The sequence below is a fragment of the Megascapheus bottae genome, chromosome 5 (genome assembly GCF_031878675.1).
Source record: "Megascapheus bottae isolate mThoBot1 chromosome 5, mThoBot2.hap1, whole genome shotgun sequence".
Taxonomy (NCBI): Eukaryota; Metazoa; Chordata; class Mammalia; order Rodentia; family Geomyidae; genus Megascapheus; species Megascapheus bottae.
Window position 1 is genome coordinate 76,224,100 of NC_143513.1, and position 15,164 is coordinate 76,239,263.

The 15,164-nt window shown below is 40.4% G+C and overlaps 1 protein-coding gene and 1 pseudogene across 2 annotated transcripts in view; one reads left to right on the forward strand and one right to left on the reverse strand.

The window, feature by feature from the left end:
• Braf (B-Raf proto-oncogene, serine/threonine kinase) overlaps positions 1-15,164 on the reverse strand; it is a 121,512-nt gene that overhangs the window by 91,654 nt on the left and 14,694 nt on the right. The window lies entirely within an intron of this gene.
• LOC150063667 (large ribosomal subunit protein uL24 pseudogene) lies at positions 1,881-2,316 on the forward strand (annotated as a pseudogene).

Here is a 15,164-nt window from a genome sequence, read left to right on the forward strand (position 1 = left end):
AGGGACAGCACAGAGTTCAAGTCCCATGACCCACAAAAGAAAGAAAAAAAGAGAGAGAGAGGAGGGGGGGAGGGAGAGAGAGAAAGGAAGGAAGAGAGAAAGAAAGAGAGAAAAAAAGAAAGAAAGAATTGAACTTTAAAAATGGTCAAGTAGCGTGCCGGGAGTTTGGCCTAGGGGTAGAGTGCTTGCCTAACATGCATGAAGACCCAGGTTCAATTCCTTGGTACCATATACATAGAAAAAAGCCAGAAGTAGTGCTGTGGCTCACGTGGTAGAGCTCTGGCCTTGAGAAAATCCAAGGACAGTGCTGAGGCCCTGAGCTCAAGCCCAGGACTAGCATGCATGCATGCATGCATAAATAAAATAAATAAAGGTCAAGTATCATAATTCCTATAAAATAATGTTGAACATATCAAAAAGTCAAAGCACAAAGTCTCAGCTTAATTTTAATTATGTTCTAAAATTTATGTGCCAGGGATTGCATATAGAGATTCCCTTCTTGAATACTTATTTGTTAAACACTGCATTGAAATATGATGTAAAAAAAATTAGTGTTAATAAAATATTTTTTAAAAAAGTCAAAGCAGGCCTCTATCCACTCCTAGTACATAAAAAACCAACATAGCATTCTAATTCAGTAGTTCTCCATCAAAGGCAATTTTGCCTCTAGACATCTTTAAGTGCCTTTTTAGGAGCACTTTGATATATCTATTGGGAAGATAGTGCTGTCAGCATCTAGTAGGTAGATGGCAGGGAACCTGCTAAATATTCCATATGTGTGTGTATGTGTGCCCTCATAATCAAAAATTATGTGGATACTGTAGCTCACACCTGGATACTAGGCAAGTGGAGAAGTTGGGTGGATCATGGTTGAGACTAGCCTGTGCAAAAAGTGAGAACTCCATTTTAATTAACAAGTCATTTTTGTGATCCCAGCAATACAGGAGGCCATAAATAGAAGGACTGCTGTTAGAGGATGGTCCTCGGCCAAAACGTGAAACATCTGAAAAAATGAAGTAAAAAAGAGGCCGGCCAGGGCCGGGAGTTTGGCTTAGTCATAGAGTGCTTGCCTTGCATGCACGAAGACCCAGGTTCAATTCCTTGGTATCACATACAGAAGAAAAAGCTGGAAGTGGTGCTGAGGTTCAAGTGGTAGACCTCTAGCTTTGAGAAAGCCCAAGGACAGTGCTCAGGCCCTGAGCTCAAGTCCAGGTCTGACCCCTACCCCCCACCCCCCAAAAAAAAGAGGCCGGGAGTTTGACCTAGTGGTAAGAGTGCTTGCCTAGCATGCACGAAGGCCCTGGTTTGATTTCTTGGTACCACATATACAGAAAAGCCAGAAGTGGTACTCTGGCTCAAGTGGTAGAGCACTAGCCTTGAGGAAAGCCCAAGGGCAGTGCTCAGGCCCTGAGTTCAAACCCTAGGATTGTATGCTGGTAGTTCATGCCTATAATCCTAGCAATTCAGGAAGCTGAGATCTGAGGTTTATGGTTCAAAGTCAGCCCAGGTAGGAAAGCCCATAAGGTTCTTATCTCCAATTAACCACCAAAAAGCCAAAGTGGAAGTGTGGCTCAAGTGGTAGAGCAACAGCCTTGAGTGAAAAGATCCAGTGACCCACACCCAGGCCCTAAGTTACACACACTTTCACACACACACACACACACACACACACACAGAATGGAGTGTGCCTACCCACTCAGTGCAAGGTCTTGAGTTCAAATCCTAGTACCACCAAGAAAAAGTTATCTAGTTTGAAACATCAATATGGCCAAAGTTAAGAAACCTTGATCTAATATCTAACAAGAAACTGGCTTATTTAAAAAAATTTATCCAGAGTTCTCTTTCCCTTTTCGGCCATCGATGAAGCAGGAACGGCCAAAATGAAGTTCAATTCCTTTATCACTTCTGACCGAAGCAAGAACAGGAAAGGCATTTCAATGCACCTTCCCACATTTGCAGGAAGATTATGTCTTCCCCTCCTTCCAAAGAGCTGAGACAAAGATACAAAGTTCACTCTATGCCCATCTAACAGGATGATGAGGTGCAGGTTGTACGAGGGCACTATAAAGGTCGGCAGATCGGCAAAGTAGTGCAGGTTTACAGGAAGAAGTATGTTATCTACACTGAACGGTACAGCGGGAAAAGGCCAATGGCACCACTGTCCATGTGGGCATTCACCCCAGCAAGGTGGTTATCACCAGGCTGAAACTAGACAAAGACAGCAAAAAGATCCTGGAACGCAAAGGCAAATCCCGCCAAGTAGGAAAGAAAAAGGGCAAATACAAGGAAGAAACAATTGAGAAGATGCAGGAATGAAGTAATCTTATATATCTTTCATTAAAAAAAATAAGTGAAAAAAATATATATCCAGGAAGAGGATGAGGCAAGATGGCATATTAGAAGTATCTGACATTTTCATTTCATGAACGAAAAGATCCGGGTGATATAAAAGAAGCTACATTCTGAAGACAGGAAAGGAAGCACAAAGGAAGTGGCAGGGAAGAGAAAAGCATAGAGAAACCCAGAAGAAGAAAACCAATAAAGAGTTTCAGGAAGTGGCATTGTAGCACAAAATAGTAGAGTTACTAGCCTGAGCTGAAGAGCTTTGGGACAGTGCCCAGGCGCTGAGTTCAATCCCCATGACTGACACCTCCCACCCCAAAAAAGGAGTTCCAAACCAGTCAATTGCCCTGACTTCGAGAGATGAAACTGACTCTAATACAAAGTAAAAATCACTGGGTCCTGCCCACAGACTTCCATTTCTAGCTAAGTGGAAAAGTCCATATAACCCACAAATCCCAGGGATTTGGGAGGCAGCACCTACCTTGTGTAGTTTCAGTGAAGAAAGGTATTCAGTGGTTCCCACTATAATTCTACATAACTGATTGTCCATCTTTTTTTTTTAATTGTCGGGGTAATGTATAGAGGGGTTGCAGCTAAATTCATCAGGTAGTAGGTACATTTCTTCTCACACATTGATACCCCTTCTTGTGTTTTTGTCCCCATTTCCCTCCTCCCCCACCCAATTATCTTGTTATTCCCCCTTCCCTTTCCTATTTCAAATAAACAAATAAATGTTCATACAATACACCAGGTAACAAAGTCAAAGTCAGATACAGTAACAACATGAGATTAACCAAAAGGCAAAAAAAAAAAAAAAAGAGAAGAGAAATATAGTACATTAAGAACAACAATCACACAAGATAAAACTCTTGTTTCCATATCCTAGAGATCCTTTCATTTAGTCTCATCTGAGTGGCCAACTTTTTTTTTGGCCAGTCCTGGGCTTTTAGCTTAGGGCCTGAGCACTGTCCTTAGACTTTCTCAAGGCTAGAGCTCTACCACATGAGCCACAGCACCATTTCTGTCTTTTCTATGTATGTGGTACTGAGGAATCGAACCCAGGTCTTCATGCAAGCTAGGCAAGCGCTCTACCACTAGGCCAAACTCCGAGCCCTGTGAGTGGCCATCTTGAAAGAGTGCCTATGACTAGGTTACTCTGGGGATCTGGGGATAGAAGCAATCACAGCTCAATGACTCACAAGATACTTTGCTATAGAATTTGGTGTAAGTCATTCATAAAAGGTGGCTGAAGAAAAGGAAGTGTCCAACTGAGATCCGAAGAGAAGTTTAAACTGTTGGACACACGGGCGTTGGCTAAGGGACCCTGGCAGCACTGGTTAATGGAGGCCTGGGATTCCTGCTGAGTCACACAGTAGAGGCACTGAAGTGGCAGCCGCTGCATTCACCTAGAGAGGTACATATCAACTCATGACGCTTGGTACACGTTGTCTTTAGATGCAGCTGAGAGGGCAAAAGCATGTTTCAGATCCCTTGAACTTCCTTCTGAGTCACAGAGCAAAAGTGCCATTAGTGGTCGCTGGTAAGTAGACATGGCATTTGTGGGGATGTGAAGAGTGGGGCTCCACTCTCCAGGGCTAGAAAATCCCGCTGCCCAAGGGTCTGATGGCAAGAAACTTTTGAACAAATGTTTGTGCAAATATGCTCCAATGCCTGCCTATATAACTCAACTGGTGACTGCTGAGACAGATGCCTTCCAATCCAGACCTAAATCTGGTTATTTCCACCACCTCTTGCACCCCACAGATGTGTATATACATACATGCACAAATATACACATACACACCAACACATACATATAAGGATAATATAAATTCATATTTTGTTTTATGTCTGTCTTTTGCAGTTGTAGATGGATTGTTTTTATGTTTTATTCATTTAATTCTCTAGATTTTTCCCTGAATGTTGGATATGTCATTTCACTTTATTAGTATAGACCATTTACTCCCCTTTGTGTGCATACATGCATGTACATGCGTGTGCGTGTGTGTGCATGTGCACATGCACAAGTGCACATCTGTCCTAAGGATTGAACTCAAGGCCTGCTTGCTGTTACAGACCTGTTTCAGCTCAAGGCTAGCGACCTGCCATGTGAGCCATAGCTCCACTTTGAGCTTTCTGGTTAATTGGAGATAAGTCTTAAATTTTGCTGCCCAGGTTGGCTTTGAACCGTGATCTTCAGATCTCAGCTTCCTAAACAGTTAAGATTATAGGCATGAGCCACCAGTGCTGCTTCTCCCTTCCTTTTTTCCATAATCATACCTAGAATATAAAACCTACCTTGTGCCCTTCCTCTTTTATACTTTCCTTCTGTCTACAAGCAGAATTGTTTTCTTGCTCCTATTTTCTTCTACCCATTCTCCCACCTAATTCTTATTACCTTTACTAATGTGCCCAATTATCTTTTTTTCTTGTGTATACTGTTTTGTTGTTTTTCTTTTTCATGTAAGTTGTTTTGAGTTTTGTTTTGTTTAGAATTGTCACTGTTAACATATCTATAAATAGATATTTATTGGTACCTCATCATTTTGTAGTTCAAATCTACCCCAACACAATATTAACTAGATTTTTTTCCTACTTATTTCATTCCCCTTTCTCAGTAACCTCTTCTATTAGGCTGTTAGCCTCCATCTACTCCTCCCTTGTATTAAAGCCTAGCATTACTCACTAGTGTTATCCCTAGAATCTCCTTCCTATTATTGCTTGGTCTACTAGGGTTTTCTAGAGTATGAAGATCTTTGCCTTTATGTTCATCTAAAGACACTAGAGTAGCTAGCTGGGCATGGCAGCTCACACCTATAATCCTAGCTACTAAGGAGGCTGAGATCTGATGATCACGGCTCAAAGCCAGGCCAGGCACTAAAGACAGACTCTTGCCTCCAATTAACCACTAGAAAACTGGAAGTGGCACTGTGGCTCCGGGAATAGGGTGGTAGCCCTGAGCTGAAGAGCTCAGGGACAGTGTCCAAGGCCAGAGCCCAGGCCTGACCGCCAACAACAACAAAGAAGACACTGGAGTAGTTCTAATGACTACTCTTTTAATTTAGGGACTGTCACAAACACAAAATTGTGGTTTATTAACTGCAATTGCTTTTTTGTTTCTTGGTTGGTTGTGTGTTTTGAACTCAGTTCCTGGGTGCTGCTTGGCACTTTTTTCAGCCAAAGCTATTAGTTTACCACTTTGATCAACAGCATCACTTCCAGTTTTCCGATGGTTAGTTGAATTTAAGACTATCACAGACTTTCCTGCCTAGGCTGACTCTGAACCACAATCCCCAGATCTCAACTGCCTGAGTAACTAAGATTACAGGCTTGAGTCACCAACACCTGGCCTATAATTGCTTTTCTAGCCAAGTTTCCTCACCCCAAGTAGAGGAGATTCTCACAGTGTTGTGAACATTGCAAGTGAGAGGTATTCCTCCAGTTTACTAACATGAAGATATACTATAACCCTCTCACCAACTAAAATGGCATGGAAGACTGAAACCTGTACTAAAACTTAGCCCCAGGTATATAAATTCTAGTGAAAAATCACTAACTTCATGAATAATCAAAGCAACATGTCTCTCTCAAAAGCCAATAACTTCAAAATAAAAGACTGAAGTGCCATAAAATAGGAAGAAATGTCAATGACAAAAATGATCAATAAAGCCTGCACCAGTGGCTCAGGCCTGTAAATACTAGCTACTCAGGAGGCTAAGATCTGAGGATTGAAGTTCAAAGCCGGCCCCAGCACAAAAGTCCATGAGACTCTTATCTCCAATTAACCACCAAAAGGCCAGAAGTGGAATTGTGGCTCAAGTGGTAGAGCTGAAGAGCTCAGGGACAGCACCCAGGCCCAGAGTTCAAGCCCCATGACTGACCAAAAAAAAAAAAGAAAGAATGACCAATGACATTTTACAGATGCTGTGCATAAACAGCTAAATGAAGTATCAAAGGATACAAATAGCTAACTGAAATAAAGAACAGTGCAAGATATGAAAAAGGAATTTGATATCAAATTATTGAAAAAGAAATTGAAATCCTAGAAATGAAGAGCTCAATAACTCAAATAGAGCAAGAGCTGAAGGTAAAGCAGAATAAGATAAAAAAGTCAAGGACTTAAAAAAAAAAACTAAGAAAATCTGAATGAAATTTACAAGATTTCTCCAATTCTATCAAAAAATCAAACTGATGAATCATTGGCAGAGAAGAGAACTAAAGGCACTGAGCTTATTCAATAAAATAATAGTAGAAAACTTCCATAAACTGAAGAGAAGGCCATCCTTGTGAAGGCTTACAGATCAGACAGACAAGATGAGAGAAGAAAAATTATCCAGACTGGGCATGGTGGCACTCACCTGTAGTCACAGCACAGGGGAGGAAGTGGGAAGAGATTGTGTGTTTATGACCAGCCTAAGGTATATAGGAGAGACTCTGTCTCCAATCAACAACAACAATAACAAAAACCTCTAGATTTAAAATATGGATTTATATACACTATTATGACAATGAGCCTTGCCATGAGGTATATTATGACTTGAGATATTAACCTAAAGATGGACAAAGCAATGATGACAATCTTTACCTCTTCATTTTTATCTTAACCTAAAAACTTCATGCTAATGTGTTGATATTTAATGACATACTATTATAATTTCATATAGTGGTACATGCATGTAGTGAGGGTAATGGCTCAACCTATACAAACTTTAAAAGTCTGGAGATTTCAAGTTCAAACAACTAAAGTTAATGATGAGGTATAGGTACATTCATTTGCAAGTTTCTTAAAATTTGTAACCTTTGCCCCACCACTCTTCCCCCCCCCCAAAAAAAATTGTCAAACACATGGTTTATTCTTTTTTTTTCCTTGCCTGTCATGGGCTTGAACTCAGGGCCTGAGAACTGTCCTTGGGCTTTCTCGGGGCTAGAGCTCTACCACTTGAGCCATAGCACCATTTCTGGCTTTTTTCTATGTATGTGGTACCGAGGAATTGAACTCTGGTCTTCGTGCATGCTAGGCAAGCATTCTACCACTAGGCCAAACTCCCAGCCCCATGTATGGTTTATTCTTTAAGATTTATTCTCCAAGATTTTTAAGGTTCTAATCATAATCAAGATAGTAATCCAGAATGAAAAACATCAGTGGAAAAAATCAGTGAACATTCCAGAAGTTACCAAGAGAACTGATAAGCAATCAACAACTATGGTTAGCTAGCAACATCACAAAGAGTTGGCTATAAATTATATCGCAGTGAAAGGGCAGGTTCCAACAGCACAGCAGTTAAGTCACAATGTCTGGGACCAAGTCCTGCATTTTTCACTTAGGCAGTGTGTGTGGCCCAGGCAAGTTGCATAAGTTTTCTAAAACAAAATGCATCTATGAAATGGGAGTGAAAAATTACAATACTTAACTCTCAGAACTGTTGTAAAAATTTACTGTACAGTATATTAGTAGTTAAGAATACATACTTAAAAGAGTAACTCCTAACTTTGGAAATTAGCTGTGTAGCACTGATTAAGTCACTTAGCACAGCAAGTGAGTTTCTTGGCATATCTCTACGCATTGATACAAACTTCAAAGAGCTATGGGAGAATAAAACAGGATCCTCAGTGCCTGGTACAAGAAACACCGCTAATGAGCTGAAATAAAGTGAAGTAAATAGCTCATTAATTTGATTAATCACAAAATTGATGCAGCAGATTATTACTGTAAACTTCTGTGTATCACTGATTTCTGTAGTACTGAACATTTAATAGCAGGCATAGCTTTTATTATATTTAGTCAAAATTAACCAAATATCTACTATGTGTTCAGGCTTGTGCTGAGAGCTAAGGACAGTGGTGAGGAAACCTGACAAGTTTCTTGCCAGTAGTTCAGGTACTACTTTCACTCCTAACCTAAAAAATTCACACTTCTTTTATTGTTCTTCAATGATTCAATAACTTTTTATTTTTCTGCTTACTGAACACTCAAAAGGTTTTGTACTACTGTGATAACTGGGAATTTTCAGACAGACACTAGTGATTCTAGCTAGGATTCTGTAATCCCAGCTACTTAGGATACTGAGATCTAAGGATCATGGTTCAAAGACAGTTTGGGCAGATAAATTTGAGAGATTCTTTTCTCCCAATGAACCAGCAGAAAGCTGGACAATTTTTTTTTTATAATTATTTCTCTAATTTCAGTATAGTTCTTTTTTTTTTTTTTTTGCCAGTTTTGGGCTTGGGCTCAGGGCCTGAGCACTGTCCTTGGACTTTCTCAAGGCTAGCACCCTAACACTTGAGCCTCAGCACCACTTCCGGCTTTTTTCTACGTATGTGGTACCGAGGAATTGAACCCGGGTATTCGTGCATGCTAGGCAAGCACTCTACCACTAGGCCAAACTCCCAGCCCCTAATTTCAGTACAGTTCTAATACTTACACTTACAATGCTGAATAATCCTGTTTGAAATTTTTACAAATCATGTTGCACACAATCATTTGTGATTTTGCTTCTAATACTTGACATATATGTTCATATATAGTGATGTACATTTTATAGCTTGTATTTTTTTAATCTAATTGAACTAGGTTTTTATTACATAAGAAACATACAATGGGACTGGGAATGTGACTTAGTAGTAGACTGTCTAGCATGCATGAAGCCCTGAGTTTGATTCCTCAGTGTCACATATACAGAAAAGGCCAGAAGTAGTGCTGTGGCTCAAGTGGTAGAGTGCCTTAAGCAAAAAGAAGCCCAAAGGACAGTGCCCAGGCCTTGAGTTCAAGCCCTATGATGTACAAAAAAGAAAAAGAAAAAAGAAAAACTGAACTTTAAAAATAGTCAAGTATCTTAATTCCTATATTAAACATAATATCAAAAAGTCAAAGCACAAAGTCTCAGCTTAATTTTAACTATGTTCTAAAATTTATGTGGCATATAGAGATTCCCTTCTTGAAAACTTGTTTGTTAAATATTGCCCAGGCCAAGGTGTAGGGAGGTAGCTTTGAGCTGAAAAGCTCAGGGACAGCTCCCAGGCCGAGTTCAAACCCTATGACCCACCAAAAAAAAAAAAAAAAATATATATATATATATATATATATATATATATCTTATGGTGTTGCTGGTAGTAGTAGTAGTCACTAACCTGGTAGTCATAATTACATAATCAATAGAAATTGCATGATAATGTTGCTACTATCTTTTTTTGTTCTTTTCCTTTTTTTTTTTTTTGGTCAACTATGGGGCTTGAACTCGGCCCTGGGCACTGTCCCTAAGGCTAGACTCTACCAATTGAACCACAGAGCCACTTCCACTTTTTGAGTGTTTAATTAGAGATCAGATTCTTATGGATACTTTTCTGACTGGGCTGGCTTCAAACCGTGATCCTTAGATCTCAGCCTTCAGAGTAGCTAGGATTACAGGTGTGAGCAACTTGTGCTGGTTTATTGTCTTTACAAGATATGACTCAAATGACATGCCCAATATCACATCTTACTTTCTTGGGGTTTTTTTGTTTGTTGTTGTGCCAGTTCTGGGGCTTGAACTCAGGGCATGAGCTCTGTCCTTGGGCTTTCTCAAGGCTAGAGCTCTACCACTTGAGCCACAGCACCACTTCCAGCTTTTTTTTTTTTTAAATCTATGTATGTGGTACCGACGTATCAAACTCATTGTGCATGCTAGACAAGCACTCTACCACTAGCCCAAATTCCTGGTCCTCATACCTTACTTTCTACTCTGCTATCATACCTTAAAAGGATTAGGAAGGTTTTGTGGGAAATACAGAAGAATAGAAGAGAAAAAGATTTCAGCATTTCAGGTAAATTGGAAATGGTAAAGACTAGGCACAAAGCTGGAGAGCTCAGTATGTTCAGAACACTAAAGCTATTACTGGTTTGTACTAGCAATAAAACAGGAAAACGAGCAGGAGGAGATAGGGCTGTAGTTATTAAATCAGGACTTTGAATGCCAAAATAAATAAATTTGTGGGCAATGGAGTGTTACTAAATATGTTATCGATATGACTAGGGCTATGCTTTAAGTGCTTTAGAACGTTTACCCAACAGTGGTTACACTACAATGAAAACAGAAGTATACTAAGGACAAGACAAAAATTGTCTTAGATAACAAGAACTTCCAATATTAGACTCTTGGAGAAAAGTAATTGAGGCTTAAATTAGAGGAATGGAAAAGAATAAAAGGACAGAAACTGAAGGAAAATCAAGACTGAAAAAGTTGGGCTTGGAAAAAAAAATTTGGGCTTGGTGGTAGAAGAATCTATAATTCCAGCACCTAGAAAGCTAAGCCATGAAGATCTTGAATTCAAGTCATGACCATCCCAGCTGCAAGCACAAAATCTCCCCATCTTCCCCACAGGATGTGGGAGGTTACCACAAAGGAGACAAAAGAGAAGTCTTTGGGGATACAAGCATAAATTACAGTAAATTGAGAGTATCCGCATGGGCAGGTATAATTTTAAGGTAAGATCACTTCAGTTAGGACTTCTGACTTTGTGATGTCAGTGAGATACTGAGGCAAGAAGTTTGAAACGGAAATGCTGAACTATAACAGCTCAGAAGATACCTGACTACTACTGGGAAGAAGAGATTCTACTGAATGATAAGAGAAGAGATGGGGTTGTTCTGTGATGCTCTAGAAGATGAAAGTAGAGTGTGATGCTTGAATTGCCTTACTATTAAGTATATGCTTAATCATTTGTTATAGATGACACAAAATGTTGGTATTTTAATTTACTACTTTCATAGTTATATTTATTTCAATGCAGAAGAGAAGAGGAAGACAAAGAAGAGGAGGAGGAGGGGGATGAAGAGGAGGAGGAAGAGGAGGAGGAGAAGGAGGAGGAAGAAAAGGAAGAGGAGGAAGGAGAAGGAGGAGGGAAGAAAAGAAGGAAGGGGGAGGGAAGGAAAGGAGGAATGGAAGAAGAGAGGGAGAGGGGGAAGGAGGGAGGGAAGAAGAGGGAAGGAGGAAGAAGAGGAGCTGCTCAAAACTCAGTATCATTAATTAAAAAAAAAAAAAAAGTATGGGCTGGCAGCATAACCTAGTGGGTAGAGTGCTTGCCTTGCATGCATGAAGCCCTGGGTTCAATTCTTCAGTACCACATACACAGAAACAGCCAGAAGTAGTGCTGTGGCTCAAAGTCACAGAGCACTAGCCCTAAGCAAAATGTATCCGTCCAAGGACAGTGTCCAGGCCCTGAGTTCAAGTCCCAGGACTGGCAAATAGTAACAACAACAACAACAATGTCAATTTCACAATGGGACTTTTAGTCAAAATGAGAATGACTCAATTTGGGGCTGGGAGTTTTGCCTAGTGGTAGAATGCTTGACTAGCATGCATGAAGCCCTGGGTTTGAATTCTCAGTACCGTGTACACAGAAAAAGCCAGAAGTGGTGCCGTGGTTCAAGTAGTAGAGCTCTAGCCTTGAGAAAGCCCAAGGGCAGTGCTCAGGTCCTGAGTTCAAGTGCCAGGACTAGAAAACAACAACAAAAACCGCTGAATCAAGCCAGGGCCCCAAGGACTGACCCAAAAAAACAAAAACATGAATCAACTGGAAGACTCCATCATTCCATCTATTAACTCATCAGCATTTATCACATACTCATAAAGTATCCTGCTGAAAGGAAATCTTTCCTACTAAACTTTTCCTCCAGCAATTCTCTCTCTCCCTCCCCCCCCCCTCACTGTGGGTCATGGAGCTTGAACTCTAGGAACTGTCCCTGAGCTCTTTAGCTCAAGGCTACTGCTCTACCCCTTGAAACTTAGTCCCACTTCTGGTTTTTCTAGTGGTTAATCAGAGATAGTCTTTAGTGCCCGAGCTGGCTTTGAACCCAGATCCTCAGAAGTCAGCCTCCTAGGTAGCTAGGATTACAGGGATGAGCCACTGCACCCAGCTAGCAATTTTATCTTTTGTAAGCAACAGTTCATTTATAGCATCTCCTAATGTTTTCATTATTTAAAACATTTCTTAAGCCAGATATATTACACATCTGTAACACCAGCACTTAGGAAACCGAGGAAGGAATACTGTGACTTTAAAGCCAGTCTGGGTTACACGGCGAGATTCAGGCCAACTTGTAATATAATGCAGACCTTTTCTCAAGAAAAATATGTCTTAATCTCAACACTTAAGAGGATCACAAGTTCAAAGTCAGCTTAGGTTACACAGCAAAACAGACCTGTGTCAAAAAAAAAGGGGGGGGGGGCCGGGAGTTTTGCCTAGTGGTTAAAGTGCTTGCCTAGCATGCATGAAGACCCGGGTTTGATTCCTCAGTACCACATATAGAAAAAAGCCGGAAGTGGTGCTGAGGCTCAAGTGGTAGAGCTCTAGCCTTGAGAAAGTCCAAGGACAGTGCTCAGGCCCTGAGCTCAAGCCCAGGACTGGCAAAAAAAAAAAAAAATAAATAAATAAATAAATCCTGATCCTACTTCTTTCCCTTGCTCATGGCTTCATTTCCATTTTGTGTTACTATATTTTATGTTACTATAACAACATACTTAAGGCTGAGTAACTTAATATTCAACTTACAATTTTGGTGGCTAGAGGATTCAAATACATGGTACCAAGATACTAGATGAAGGCCCTCTGACTGTATGTATCATAATGTGAGACAAGCAGAATAGGTTTTATGGAAAAGGGGTAAGGCATGGGGCAGCATTGCTTCAAAACAATCTGTACTCAGGGCCGGGAGTTTGGCCTAGTGGTACAGCACTTGCCTAGCATGCACAAAGACCCGGGTTTGATTCCTCAGTACCATATACATTAAAAAAAAAATAAGCTAGAAGTGGTACTGTGGCTCAAGTGGTAGAGCTCTGACCTTAAGAAAACCCAGGCCCTGAGTTCAAGGCCCAGAACTGGCAAAAAAAAAAAAAAAAAAGAAAAAGAAAAAAAAAAACTATTCATGAGGGAGCATTAACCCATTCCAAAGGTTGAAATTCCATGTTCTACCCTCTACTTGGCGATATTTTTTGTTGGTGGAGGAAGGGGTACTGCCAGCACTGCTGGAGATTGAACTCAAGGTCTTACATATGCTAGACTAGCACTCTACCACTAGGCTATAAGCCCTAGCCCAACACACCTCTGAAAGGTCCCCCTGATTATTCTGGAGACTAGGCATATGAACTTGTAGAGGAAAAACCATATCCAAACAATAGCACTCTTTTCATTTCCCCTACTCAACTCAAAAATGTCTCTTAGCACCTCACCAGTACCCTCACTGTTAAATCCATGATAAATTCTCAGTTTTCATCCTAACTAGCCTACTAGCAACATTTTATATAATTAACCATTCCATTAAAAAAAAAAAAAACAACTTTGTTTGATTTCCTATATCACTGGCTATCCCTTTTCTAAGGTTCTCTCATTTCTCCAACATTTTTCCTTTTCTATTCATTCCCCTGATGAGCAAACTTCTGTCTCATAGATTTAAATACTACCTTAGAGCTCAGTTGGTAAACTGCTGTAACACACAAATGCTATTAAGACAATGAAGTTTATTTCTTAGTTATCTAACGAGGTAGGTTGAACAGTTTGTCAAGGTTGTCCTTAACCCTAAATTAATTCAGAAACCCAGGCTGATGAAGTCTGTCATTTACAGCACTGGGTTTTATGCTACCGTTGTAATCAACCAAGTTCTAGCAAGCCAAAAGAAGAAAATAGGACAAAGGATATATATGAACACATAGTTTGTGTTCCTACTTTATTAGCTTGAACTCACATAAACACTAAACTGGAAGGGGAAAATTCTGCTCAGCTGAATATCAAGAAAAAATGAGAAATGCATAGATATGGTTAATAGTCTGACAGAGTCTCAGTCCCAAGCTCCTTCACATTTATATTACTTACTATTACTTATTATTCAGTATCTGAGATAGCTAATCAAACTTAGCATGCCCCATACTAAATTACTGATCTGGACCCTCTTTTCCTGCTTGATACCTCTTTTTCTTGTATGTCTCACATTCAATCTATCAATAAAACCCACTGGATCTACTTTTCAAAACATCCATATTGGACCCCTTGTCAGTGTTTCTCTAGTTCTCACTCTGGCCTACTGCAAGAATTTCCTTAGTTCTCTAGTTTCTATCTTGCCATTTACAGTCTAGTCTCTATTTAGCAATCAGCTTGTTCCTTTAAAATGAGAGCTGAGTGCTGGTGGCTCACATCTGTAATCCAAGATACTTGGGATGCAGAGACGGTAGATCCAAGACAGCTGTTGCTACAGAATTCTCTAGACCCCGTCTCAAAGAGAGAAAACTGACATAGTGGCATGTGCCTGTCATACCTAACTGCAGTGGAAAACATAAATAAGGGGATCATGAGCAAGTTCAACTCAGGCCAAAGTGAGATGCTGTCTAAAAAGAGAGTGGGCTGGCATGGTGGCTCACACCTGCAATCCTAGCTACTCAAGAGGCTGAGATCTGAGGATTAATGTCAAAAAAGGCACAAAAGGATCTTTAATTAACCTCCAGAAAATGGAAGTGGGGCTTGGTTCAGGGTAGGGTGGTAGCCTTGAGCTGAAGAGCTCAGGGACAGTGCCTAGGCCAAGTTCAAGCCCCATGACCCACAAAATAAATAAATTAATTTAATTTAATTAAACAGAGTGGGACTGGGAATGTGGCTTAGTGGAAGAGTGCTTGCCTAGCATACATGAAGCCCTGGGTTCAATTCTCAGCAGCATATGAACAGAAAAGGCCAGAAGTAGCACTGTAATTCAAGTGGTAACCTTGAGCATAGAGAGGAACAAATCCCAGGCTCTGAATTCAAGCCTCAGAGTTAGTGTGTGTGTGTGTGTGTGTGTGTGTGTGTGTGTGTGTGTGTGT